Genomic DNA, 14861 nt, shown 5'->3' with positions numbered 1-14861 from the left:
ACTACTTTTATATCCAGTTTCAGAAACCGCTTGCGATTTGTCATCACTTTTGTTTTGAACTGGGATACACTTGACTCATGTTTTCCAGCAATATCACAGGTTTCCTCAAGAGATAGTCGCCATACACCTAATTGGAAATGAAGTCATCAGCAGAAAGTATGTTTGTTCTTTTCAGATTGAACAGCAAGTAGATTAGAAGCACTAATTAATTACTCAATATAGATGAGAAGAAGAGAAGAGACAAATTCTTAGTTCTTAGATGGTTGGTTCTTATTTGAAACAGGATACGATAAATCCACTTCTTAAGAATTGTGAATTGAAGTTCAATTTATTTGCAAATTACACTTTGCCGATTAAAAAACTACCAACAAAAACCTGTTCATAGGCAGAAGATGATATGCACTGAACACTAGAAGTAGCGTTGGCAGAGCATGGGAGCAGATATCCTGAAACCCTTCTCAGTTGAGACGATACTAGGATCAAAATTAAGTGAGCCAGAGATATTTTTGCTAGTACGGGTTAAAAGCAAATCCAGCATTGATATGGTTAACCAGGACACTCTCGGTGCAGACCGCTGGCATATGATAAGAAATGAAAGAACTTGAACAAACTATCCAAAGGGACGATCATTACCAAAACAAACAACTCATACCACAATCTGCTCATCAAAAACTTGACGCCATGAAACTGCAAACAGCGATTTCATAGCTACCACGAGAGCAATATTGTCCGACAATATTTATCGACTGTCAGCTTATACCCAATATCTCCATAAACTGGATGAATGTCACATAAGCAATGGACATGTTGTTAAGAAGGAATCAATGGATATCACTTAGCAAGTTGACCAGAGAGAGCAATATGTGGGGATTTATACCAAAGTGGTGGTTGGAGCCTATTAAGATGATGAAGGCATCGGGAGGGCACCAGTCAGATTACGAACTTCTGCTTGTTTGTTTTCGATGCAGAAACAGAAACAATGTCCAACATGCTCTGCTCGACTCACCAGCACAGGCAGCAAAAACTACACAACAGAGAAAGCTTTTTTGAACTGATATGTTGAGAATTCCTGCATTTTTTCTTTTTCCATTAACACTAAGCTAACAACAACTTCTCACATCAATGCTGTTCACGCTGAAGGTCTTGCTTTTTCCACTCTCCTGTTACAAACATTTGTAAGAACGAATCGATGGTAATCACTTAGCAAGTGCAGGAGGAAAGGAATATGTGGTGACTCCCACTCGTCTCGAGTGACCGTCTGAGGCATATTATTGGTGATAGAGTTGACATGGAGTGGTCAGCGCTCAACAAGAGATTGTGGTTGTGGTTTAGGTCAGGATGAAACATGAGGTTTGGAGTCGTGATCAAGACAATTTCCTCTCCTCTAGAATCTCTTGTCTAGTATCATCAGTCTGTCAGTCGAACATTGTCAAAAATTTGTGATAATTTCAACACCTTGAACCTTGTCATTTGATTAGATTTCATTTTGACACTCTTTTTTCTGGTATCAGATGCTCAGGACCAGGTCACACTTGCAACAGACCTCGCTAGGTCAGTGATTACATTTTGGAGGGCCCATCCTTGGCATTCGTCACTGTGTGTAAGGATGGGACACCTCTGTAGAACATGCTTTGGTGGACTGATGGTCAATCGTTGAGTGAAACAAAGCAAAAGAAGCCAAGGTGCCATCGACCTGAACAAGGCACACTTGGTCGTCAATATGAACAGTTCCGCACAAATGGAAAATCCATATCGATAAATGTAGCTGAAATCAGCCACGCGCCAAATATCTAAGATTGCAAGAACTGTCACGGCTGAGATTTGAGAACATGAAACCTGTTTCTTGTTCAAGATTCATTGTCATGTCTCCGGTGTAGGGTACAGCATTATTTATTAATAGGGTGATCAATAGAGGGCAATCACAGCCAGAGAATGACAGCACATGTTGAGACAAAGACACTTGGCTCGTACCGTTTAGATCAATTACTGCACACTAGCTGCTCATGCAAGGAAAGACTCAATTCAACATGTTTTCATTACAGTGTTCTAAAAACTTTCTGGAAGACTTTTTATCGTAGAAGCTGCTCTGTTCTGGTGTCTAGACCCTCAGCCAGTGTAAAGAGGTCGCGGGTCGATCCCCACAGTCAGTGTGAGTCTCTCTAGGCAGGTCTCCTTTGCCTTACTCCAAACAGGGGTGTGAATGGGTACCGGTCAGAAATGCTCAGGCTGTACACTGAGCATCTCATTTGAGTTCTACAGAAACAGAAAGGTATCAGGATAATAGTCAGATGATAACCTCTAACAGTCTAACGTAGATATCAGACTATAAATGCCAACTAATGCCACCTTTGCATAAACCTTCCAGAATTGTCAAATCATTACAATTTACAACAATCAACATGATGATGATTGCAATATACAGACTGAAGTACCTGACATAAAACAGGTGGTATTCATGACTCCCACGAGTGGGCAAACACAACTGAGAGTCTCCTACACACAAGTATTTGCAGTCTCCAGATTGCATATTTATTTGACATTGATAAGGCAACTATCACTTGAGAGGACTGTCTCGGAGGACGTAATTGTGGCAAGACAGAATTCTATACCATCAGTGGATATGGAGGGCGTAAACAGGTGGGACATGGATGGGTCTGACTCCCACCGGACTGTCAACATGATGAGAGTCCCCGAGTCCATCTTCAGGTGACATGAAGGGCGAGTTTGAATAGGTGCTGGGGCTCTGTTGAGGTTGGAGAGTCTCTCTCAGGTATTAATACAGAAAGCAGAGGATCATTTCGGTTGTGACATCAATTATGCTCAAGTTGCGCTGGGGTTTGAGGGTGACTCTCATTCCTCTTCAGGGTCAAATGTTTCCCACATCAATATGCTTACAAATGCATCTCATTTTGACAGAAGCAGGTGATGGGCAAGAGGTGATCTCTGAACAGGTCTTCCAACTGCTCAACTCGGCTCGTTGCTGAACATCTCGAATGTTATCATGGTAAGAAAATGCAGTTAAAAACCTGTAGCGGATTATGGCTTCTCCAGAGAGCAACCCAGGACACTGGGTTAACTCGCTTGTGCGCCACTGATCAATGCTGATATAAAACAGTGCTAACCTCATTGGCGAGCCATATTAATGCGATTACAGCGGGTGTTCAATCACAGCCCTAATTGATCCTGATTGATGACGATTGTCAACCACGCTCCGCAGCCGTCGTTGTCGTTATCCGCAAGATCTGCGTTCCATCATGAGCAATCATGCCAGTACTGCACTGACTGAACAGGTCAGGTCTACAGCACAATGCACTTTCAAATCAACTAAGAAAACATTCATTCAAATTCAGAGATTGTCTTTAAGAGAGGAAACCAAAGACAATACTGTGTACAAATGCTGTGAGCCATTTTACTTTTTACAGGGTGCCAAAATGTGAAGCAATCAAGATAGACAGTAAGAGTGATTCATTGATCAAACCACTGAAGTTTGCTGGGGAAGTCCAACATGTTTAATGAGGTCTTTGAAGGCGAGTTGGAACATTGAATTCACTCTCTCAGGATTTGGTACCAAACATCAGCGTCTTTCACCTCCTTTATGTGATAAGACAGGGCAGGCATGAGGTTCTTCCAGGTCTTGGGTTTCCTGAAGCTCATGATGTCCTGGTAAACGGTCAGCTCTCAAATCAATATCTAATTCAAAAGAGATGCACCCAACCAGTGTGATATGATCGAACTTCATCACAGCGCTTCTTGCAGGAGTAACGAATAGACCCTGTCCCTCTGAATACTCTACAGCCCAGCGTTTCCTTCCCATCTCATCCATCGCAGGCTGACAAGATAACAGAGACACTGCACTGATGAAACCCATGATCGATACCCCAGTGGCACAGATCCACTGTGAGGTCGTGCACTATTAGGTCAGAACGGAAGATTAATTCCAATCACGATTGCGTCAAAACATCATTATTTTTCCCAAACATGCAATACTGGAATCAGAATGACAAATTACCTGATATGGTATGCAGAGATTCTGGACCAGACGACCACAGTTCATCTGTAAACAGGTCAAGACCAGCCACGCTATCTATAATGGTATGGTTTCAGAAGTAAGCAATACACTGGGTCAGGTGAAGTACCTTACAGAGAAAGGGGTTTTAGAGCAAGGAACTCACGGCTGGAGTGTATCATAATCCAGGGATCTTGAGGATCCATGTATAAATGCTACGCAGCGCATAACAAGAGAACGAATGTTGCAAGCTTTTCTAACATTTCTAGCTCCAGTTGAGCAACACGGCCCAGATCAATAGCGCTACAAGTGTTTGATCCGTGTTTACACATACGCTAAAAGAAAACAACACCACTGCCATCTTCGCCAATGCTGTGAATCTAACGTACTCACATCGACAACAAGACAACAAGGAATCAATGAACACTTACACTTGATAACTTCCATCAGTGATTCAATCAACTGAGAGCAAGGAAAGTGGATTTTATTACCTAATCGATATGTGTGGCAAGGGGAGGGTGGGATTGGTGAAGTGCTAAACAACTGAGTTACCGACAAGGTGGGACACAAACGGTAGCTTTTGGAAATTTTTTGCTTGAGTTCTTCAACAACAGCTACTTCAACTGACATTGAAAATGCAGGGCTCCACAGAATGGCTTTGTGGAAAGCAACTCAGAGTGTTGCACTGTCTTCTTTGAACTTGGCACTGCATATGTTGTCTACACAAATCAGCAACCTGAGAAAACTAACAACACTTGACTCTACTCTAAGACCATTTCCAATTCAATGCTACGGGACTTGTGCCATCCACATGGATGGATATTCATGAGAAATACACATGGGATTCCTGAGCCAAACCGATACACGCAGCTGAAAACAAAGGAAAGTGTCCCTCAGTGTCGTATTGATCTTGTACTGTTTGACATCCGTCATCTCATGACATCATAAATACCATCAGACGGTTTAGGGAGACTACAAATGGCAATCACAGATGACAGAAATCGTGATCTAACTCGTCACGCAATATTGGACCAAGAATCAATAAAGAATGTGTTCCGATATGGCCATGTCCCTGGCGGAAAGTGTACACTAAGAAGCATATGATGTAATGAAACGTGACAATGACTGAACCACTTGTACTGTCGCATCGGAGACAAGACGGTTCTACCGGTGTGCAGGCGCGGGTGACAGATGAGTCATCAGCGCCATGGCATGCACCGCCGCCGGCTACGACATAAAATTACACCAAACTCGGTAGAAATTGGACCCGAGTGATCTACGTCTTTGTAAGAGACGATTATTGGACATCTTGAGTTGTCGGTGTCGATGCATAATTAACTGGGTGTCTTCTACCTCGGCAGCTGGAGGAACCCTTTGTCTTGTCTCAGAAACCGTAGCCGTCGTTATCTAAGAGGTCTATTCCAGCAAATTATGGATGAGGTCTTGTTAGAACACTACAAATTCCTCTGTCTCGGATAGCTAAATTGGTGGAAGCTACCTTTCATGAACATTTTCATCCTTTCGCTACATTACACAGGAAAAAATGTCTTCTAATTATTCAAATTATTTTTGGAACAGAAGCAGGGAAAGACAACTAATTGTCTACCATTCAGGTAACAGCCCAAGCTGAAGTCCCACATGTGCAATAAGAACCCTAGATGTACTAATGTCCAATTCCACCGCCATAAAACCGCTAAGTTAATCACTCCTGCCAGACAGTGATGACACGCAATGATTCGTCAACCAGACAGGGGTGCAGCATCAGAGATAGACATTCCTCTCCTAAGGGGGAAGAAGCTTTGAACATTCTTGTCTGAACGACCATTGTAGGACGAAATCCAGAGATGAGAAATGGACTGCGAGACACCCCGACACAATTCCATTGGTGAGTCAAAGCACATCATAACGAACTGTGTCAGCCGTACTCCCTAGTGCCCAGCTGCCCTCCTCTTCAGGTGTTCTGATCTACTCAAAGCATTAGACTTAGAGCTCATCAAAGCAACGAAGGATAACTTCATTAATTTTGCATCATCTTCCCTTTTTAGTACAGTCTCAGTGCCTGGAGTGGAACTTGGGAACTTCAAGCTAGATGTGTCATTCTGGTTCACAACAAAGCTAACACAATTCCATTGATCATCTTTAACCCATGCACTTTGTCATTTTACAAAATTTGGCATTGGAAAGTGTCACCTGAAACAAAACAGTGTCCTTCCCAATAAAACTCCATACAGTGCCATTCACACAACGTCATGTAGACACTCGCATTTTGGAGATCTGATGAGGATGTGATATCGATCAGGTGTCATTTTGATGTAAACGGCGGTATACCACAATGGTCATGAGAGAAAGCTTAACTAAAAATGCTAGAAAGAACCATTGCAACCTATTTGTCATAAACAGAGAAAAGGCAACTTCTCCAATTACAACGGCCGACTGAGTCCAATGACCCAAACAAGCGATGGATAGCATGAAATCAAAGAGTAAAGATGAGTTTTCTCTGATGACGCATTGTCTAGTCCTTGCCAAAATCTACATGTTGAAGTTGAAACCTGAATAAAATGATTTTAAAGACGAAAGCTGTGTTTGACATCTGGAAATACGGGTAATTGAATAAACCGTGACCAGAAAGACCCATAATTTTTTCTCAAAGATTTTCAATCTTCTGTTGAGAGACACATCCAAGTGGACGACACGCCATCAATCTGGCCGTCAAACTCAATGGAAAGACAATTCAATTTCTCCATCGCAGCGGGAACCGACAAAATAAATTTTCATCCAATCTTGATGAATCACGGCATCTACCACGTTTTCTTGACGAGTTTTCCGTCAGATGGATCAACAGCATTGTTCCGCCATGACAGGTGACCAGTGCCAAGTGGCAAGACAATAGCGCAAACATAATCAGCTAAGTGAAGAAGACAAAATGAAATTTACTCAAGACTGAAGCAGCGGAGCATGAGAAATTACTGAGATAATGAAACCCTCCAAGGATCCATATTCTTTTGGCACACATGTCAGCTTCCTTATGAGATTGAGTCAATGTATGCTGATTGCGATGCGGGCAGAACCAACATCATAAATTTGGAAAGTAAGCAACGATTCTGACATCAGATGTGATTGAAATTGAATTTGAAATTGAAAGACGCTGCCAAGCAGCTGTTGAAGTTATATCAGAAGGAGGTCAGAGTTTCAAGAACATTACCAAAATCATGATGCATCATGTACTGGAAGGAAGAAATGACAGTGGTATTTGCTTTTGAACGAGATAAGAGGCTCTGGTTTAGAACTGTAGCATCACATTACTCAGCATCAATTCAACCGACTTTTTTCAGTAGGATTAGTACGGTTTTCGACTCAATGTAAATCAAGCATAACAATGAACTTTCCTGTACTCAACAGACAAGATGCAGAAAAAAACAGAATAGATCAGAGATGTTAGGTTTACATTGTCTTTTGAGATTCTTTTTACATCTCATATAATCCTTGGTCATCTCTGGTAAGACCGCTTTGTACTGCTCTATAAAGTGAAATGATACATGTATCAAGTACGCCAGAGAACAAAAGTCAAGCTACTTATGTTATAAGCTGACACCTGAGTCGGTCAACATCAATGGGGAGTGGACTCAGTGACAGTCATGAGCAACATGGGTACCCTCACCAGTAGTAAAGCCTGACTCATCCTCTGCAGCAGCACCGGACAATACCTGGATGTACCCCTCACACAAATCCATTGTCTGTGAATAATCAAGTAGCAGAATAATGGTCCATAACCATGACTTACGACTCCTGCGCAGAAATAAAGACCTTACCCAAATGCGCTATTAGGAACAGACGTTTTTTTGCTGTGAAGGAACGGGTCAGTGTTATTACTCAGCGGCATTTATTACCTAGATAACAGATGAGATGACACAGAGAACGAAAGGAAGGTGGACATGACCGAGAAAAATGACCAGATGGTACAGATCAATCTCATATTTTTACCATGCTCACTGGCTCGCATGACAGAATCATGGACCAGATATGGCTTCCTCGATGAGTTGGCAATCCTTGTTTCGGAATGGTTGCGATACACTTATCATATGGCCAAGCTATTTTATTTGGTGGCTGAAGTCCACCCCCTCAAATGACACAATTTCAGTCATGAAGCACTGATTTATCTTCAAGTGGGGATATCAAATTTGATACATGTATCATTGCTATCTTCCTTGACTTAGTAACAATGGGTACTCGTCCCGGTGAAGAACCTTACAAGATAATCAACATGCAACTTTAATCAAGGAGAGTGATTGCCATCATGACAAAAAGTATGCTGAAGTGCCATTAGGAGAGCTCCAACTCGAGTTTCCCGAGCATTCTTGGATGTCATCGACACTTGATGGAACAATACACATTTATTAGATCTGCATCATGTTGATTCTAGAGTAATTTCAAGATGGTTAAGATAAATATTTCCTGAGTAGAGTCCCTTTGTTTCCACTGGATTCATCATCAGACACAGTTGGAGATGATTTCGCCCGAATCTCAGGTACCCACTGTGACAGTTGCTGTCATTTGGCTGTGAGCTTCTATTTGGAGGTGCTGCTCCAACAACTGTTCACATTTGAATGGAAAACGAGTCAATGGTTAATTGGCCAATTATCAACAGTGCCATCAGATTATGACTGAACTGAGCATGGTGAACAATCAAGAAAGGCATACTTCATGAAACCTTTGTAAAAGAACAACAGCCTGACTCAAGAAGCTAATTGCTGTTTATTTCTTGGCAAGACATAATCCACAGTTGTTTGTTGTCAGCCACAGTTGTTTGTGGCAATCATTGAACAATTAATTGCTGAGACGATTCCAGGATTTAGAAGCACCCACGGGGAATTCAACTAACGTATCAGAAACCTCAGTTGAAGACAAAACCAGACGGCCATTTTTTTGAAGTAATTAGATTTCTACCTGAACTCATATCAGGAGTACTACTTGCCGCATCAAGGTATGATGAGAATAACCAAGTGTGAAGGCAACTCCCAGAGGACTGCGTCATTCTTTGTCGAAATGACAGTCTAATCTACGAATTTGACACAAGTGTTTGTGAGGTGTGACACAGCGATCAGGGGAATCCCCTAGGGGATCGCGTAATGACATTTTTGGTGAGTCACCAACGGACCTCCTGGGTCCGTGCCCATTATTCCATAAAGGGGTCCATATATTCATATCCAGGTTGGTGGAAAGTAGCGGGAATCAATCAGTGTCTGATCACATCGTTGGAGCGTCTTCGTTAATTAGATCACCCTGATCAAACAACTGGATGGACATCTACGATCTTGTTATTGTTGAAAAAAACATTAGATATTGTACATTCAGATTGCTGAAGTTGCTCCAGTTAGCTGGTTAGTCCATATTAGCTTAACTTTCTTCTTGATGGAATAAAAAATAAAACTAACAGCTTCGTGATTAGTTTAAGTAATTCCACCTATTACCAACAGACAACAGCAGTCCAAACACAATAAATTTCCAGCCATGTCAATTTCATCAACAAAAGGTTCTGTACTGTATTGGACTGGTAACAATTACTGCCATCTCTTGGCAAGAAAGCCCCTCACTGGCTACAAAATTGTAAAGTACCATATTTTCTCACTGAACAATGAGCAAAGATCAATTCTTAAAATCCAACTTCCTTGAGTCCGTCATGATAAGGTTGAATGACAAAGGAATGAAGGAATGACGCAGCAATCATGACCATTATCGTGATGACATCACTCATGTCACCTCGACCAAGACAAAATCCACAATACGACATGAATAAATTAAGATGGGAGATTAAGGAGCAGCAGGTCTACGTGAAAGGCGTTTTGATTACTCCAGGAAGGGAGTAGGGGTGATTCAGAAATTACTTGAATGGGGTCTACCTTTATAACTGTAAAGAGAGGGTTAAATTTGAATGCATATGTCAACTTCTCACCGATGGAAATAAAGCTCCGATAGAACTTTCTTGATAACCAGTATCATTGACACTGGGCAAATTTCTCTATCATATTCTTAAAGTAACTTTTCAGTCTACAATCCAATTGTGAAGAATTAACTACTACAAAAGGAGAACATTTGAAACTTTTTTAATAAATTTTTTAAAGAACTTGTTACTCAATTGTATTTTATAAGACTTGAAAATTAAAATGATTCACAAGATTTGATTTTAAAAACAATGACCGTTGAAAGAGATCACAACTTCTAACTTATATCTCAAGAGGCAACATCTTGAAACAAGCCGATTTCCCAAACAGAATTACACTTGTAACTGTAAAATCTTGCCCCAGAGATGAGGCCAGGACAACACTGCTTTGCCAAATAGCAAGTTTTATCCATTTCTCATTTTCCACAAGCAGAGGAAAGACATTCGGAATCCCTTTAATCCCCCGAGAAATGTCGTGAAACGATCCTTTGTATGCAAAACTTCTTGGTTTGAATGTTAATAACGTTCATTACGGGCAGCCTCGGTGACTCATGCCGTTATCAGCGGTGTCTCAGTGGTCATGTCAAAAAACCTTCAGGAGACAAAATTGCTCGCTGCACACACAAATTAATGCAAACAAGTTTTCACTCGGGGTAATTGCCAAGATTTAATTGTCCAGCGCAATCATGCAAGGTAATTTGAAATTGTTGCAAAATTTGTTCCCAAAACAACCTGTGTCCACAAAGACCATGGATCCCAACATCTGACACCAGTCTCTTCGTAAACCACCCTCTAATTGTCTTTGCGGAGCGAACTCATCATGAGACATAACAACGTTTAATTGTTTTAGGTTTAAATCGTCCATGATATTAATCGCACACAATGATTCATCCCCAGTTCTGGAACTTTGAACACCAAATGTGACGGACCAATTCAAGACCACAGCATCTGGTCACCTCCCTCAAGACACCTCGTTTTTTCTCTAACATAATAACTTGAAGAAATCAACCGCAAAATACAATCAGTAGGTGACCATTGTTCTGATAATAACATGGCATAGCACTTCCAACAGTGGAACTTAAAACCACTACATCTGATATCGAAAACATCTTAAAAGATGCTATTCACAGGTTCCACTCAACGTGGTCAAATTGTCCACCAATCAGGCTCAGCGTGCCACCATTGTTTCCATAATGACCAGTAATTATAGCGACAGTTGTCACACGTGATACAAGTGTCTCGCAACCGCAGGAAGCCACTCAATAACAAAAATCCTCGTACTGAGTTTAATCGAATTTATTAGTGATATTACACAGACCACATGTCATGTTTTACCAGTAAGAAATAATGGTGAGTTGGGATGTGGAAGGGGAAGGAAATACAACATCTTTTGAATTGAACAATCAGAAAATTGACTCCGTAACTATAGTGTAAGGCACTACCCATCATTTGAATCAACCTGGTGAGGGGATTGGACACAGTCTAAGATGAGAACCTGATAAAGATCAAGAAGGTAACTTAGAGATGTCATCTATGGAACAGATGACCCAACATAATGTCAGGATGGGCCACAGAGGGGAAAATGCAGTTTGCGGTCTTCACAAGAACAAAGAGAGACCTCAAGCAAAGAACCATGGCCAAATATTAGGATTGGTTACTGAAGTGTTCACGTTTGGGAACCCTTGAACAATACCAAAAATTTGAAGATCGTGGATGGGATTTTGAAGAATGTGTGAGGGTTTGTCCAAGGTTGCAGAAGAGATAAACCCCAATGGGAACTTCTGTCGTAACACCTGTCAGTGTCACAAATATCAGACACACAATGTCAACACGAGGGTGATGGCCTCATTTTTGTTACATCTTAGTTCTTCCTCAACTGGCAAAGTTGAACCACTCAGTGCAACTGGAAGAACCAACAAATCAACAGTCAGTTTTGCCTCCCATCTCATGCCTAAAATTTCACCCCTCTGAGTCTGAGCAAGAATTTTCCACAAACTTCCTTATAACCGACTTAGTTAATCGAACCACCTAAAAGCCTGCTGTCTGCTCTAAGGGCATCCTTATCCCATTACACCCTGACCTCCACACCAAGCAGATCAATCTGATCCCACCCTGCTGAAAAAAGTTCGACATCCTTTTATCGATACACTTAAACCCAATGATAAGATATTTTGTCTCACGCCTGAAAAAATAAGTGCCTTTGGTTAAATTGAGCCGACAGAAGAGACACCTTGTTCCATTAGTCACCCAATGACATGGCAAGGTTATTTGTAACCAGGACGAGAAATAACAAATTCTCGGATACTGATCCAATTTTATAGAATGATCTACTTATCAGATGATTTCTGCACCTAAACAGGTTGGTCTAAAACCAACCTCGATCAGCCAGGCACCCTAGCTGATCAACCTCATCGCCTCTGAAATACATCTATACTTTGGAGTACTCTGAGGGATTCGATCCCAGGATCTCAGAAATGACATTCACGGATGTTTCCATTGCCCCACTCCTACAACATGACTACCAAAAGCAAGCAAAAAGTTCATCAACCATGGACCCACTATGGACCAGCACCCGACCTATCCATCCCCAAAAGACACCCGGTTATTTTGCGACAGCCTGCCTCCCGTCCATTCCAATCAGGACTCCCCTTCAGGATATCCAACGAATCGATTATGTCAACACGCAGGCGTGAAGTTGATGGTCAGATCTCGCTCCGGGCACTGCTGATTTTTCCTACCCTATCAAAGAAATTAATAACTATCCCCGAAGAAATGTACGAGTTGATAGTTTGATGTGCGCCTGAACAACGGCTCATTGTTTAAAGTGGTGTTAGGGTAGTGAGTCATGGGCCTTGGGCAACATTGGTTTTTGCTCTCAATGTGAGATTGAGGGGTGAGCGTTTGATCTCGAGCTGATGAAGCAGTCGGAGTCCATCCCTTGCAGTGTACCCAAGGATCCAGGGAGGCTGATGGCTGTTTGATTATGACGATTGTTTGGTCGGTAATGATTTGGCTTCTGGTGATGACCATCATCCATTCATATTGATAGACCCTCCAACTGCATGATATGCTGAACAGGATTTGGACACAATTTCAAGTCTACTTTGCAGTGTAAACCTAAATAGCTTTGACTTCCACAATATTATACACCTTTCCAGAAATGGGGCGCTGAGTGTCCGAAATAGTGATGTCATAAGGGGATACTAGGCCTTATGGTGGAAGGACAAAGGAGATAGTCATGGTTGACCAACACACTTGAATGCCTTTGATGACAAACAAGGGGAAAAAGTTAGTTCCAATGCAAGCCACCAATTTCGGGAAGCATGTATAGGCTCTGATTTTTGTTTTATTCTTCAAAAACTTCTTCACATGTAACTTCCCCCCCCCCCCCCCCCCCAAAGAGAAGTAACTCGTGATGACCAAATTAGCACCTAACCATAGTGGCACAAATCAATACTCATCCTGCTTTGTACAGGACCTCTACCTAGAGAGTAACTCCTCCAAGTGCAGAGTGAATGCTGAAGAAGAACATCCACAGAAATGATTTCACCATCAGCTGAGGATATCACTGATGCAACACATTAGCCCCTAAAAAGATTCAGAAATCTGCTAATTGTTGCTGCAACTATTTTATCTCTTTTTAGTCACCCGATCGTCACCAGACATTCATCAAGTTATTTTTCAATGTCACTGTTTGATGGTTTGACGACATGGTTGGATACTAAATAAAGACAACAACCACCTGACTTCGTCATCATGTTGCACTTTTATAACCCAAGCAGCTGCGTGGGATGAAACCTCGACAAGTTCAGTGAGAAAGCAGAGCAATCACAGATTGTTTTCCCATTACGAACTGTTGATCACCAAAATGAGCACTTTCATGATTGCCAAAAATCTCCAAGATGCTATACTTGAGGAGAAATCACTTTTTCCTGTGACTGAAGATAAATGGCAAAAGATCAGCAAACTTAGGATCTTTTTCAGATGAGAAATTGAATGGGATCAGAAAATGAAATGTTAAAGGTTATATACATTCAACAGTCTCAAATTGCTTCACATTTATTCTAATCCAAAGCCTTATCCACAAACCTTTCTGTAGAAACCAAGAAGCACACATATTGTGCTAGACTTGGCCATGAGAGTACATTGTGGCACTGGCCAGCCTCAAACCCAAGACCTTCCAATCACACCTCGGACACTCTTCTATACTGGGCCACCAGATAGCACAGAATATACAGCAACAAAGAGTGACACGGAATTATCTTTGATAACAACGGCCCAGCAAAAAGCAGAAAAAATGATATAGCTTTCTATGAAGTGCTCTCGAAATCAAACAATATTCCACAAAAATGAAAGTTTTTATTGTTTCATTTGGTGCTACTGCTTCAGACACTTGATTTGTTCACGTTCTGATCTGCCTTGGACAATATCAGAGTCCCACTCCATATGAAGTGTTCAAAATCATGGCCATGCGCTGACCTTAACTGGAGAGCAACCCAGTGTTACCTTTTCTTCTTTTCCGCCAAATACAGTGGCACTTAAGGTGTTTTTTCCATACAAATATCACATCTAATATATAAGTTTTCAGATGACGAGTTTGATGACCTCGCCGAGCGCAATTCAGTTTAGTCAAGTATATTTGCAAGCTGGGATCGCAACAACTGATATAAATGTTCAAGGGTCTACCGACAGCATAGATACATTGTCCATACACCTGGCTAAGAGGTTTCAATTCAAGTATCTGTTTACCAACACTTTTCACTCACCAAATGAATCTTAATTTCATACCCAATAGATTAATTTTCAGAGGATAACTTTTTTCTGCTCAAGTATTTTCACATTGGCATGAAATGGTGTTTGTCATCAAATAGCAGATTTTTTCAAAGTTTCTGCCCTGTTTCCTGGTCAGTACATAAA

Source organism: Lineus longissimus, chromosome 11 (genome assembly GCF_910592395.1).
Source record: "Lineus longissimus chromosome 11, tnLinLong1.2, whole genome shotgun sequence".
In the NCBI taxonomy this organism is placed as follows: Eukaryota; Metazoa; Nemertea; class Pilidiophora; order Heteronemertea; family Lineidae; genus Lineus; species Lineus longissimus.
This window is presented reverse-complemented; position numbering follows the sequence as displayed.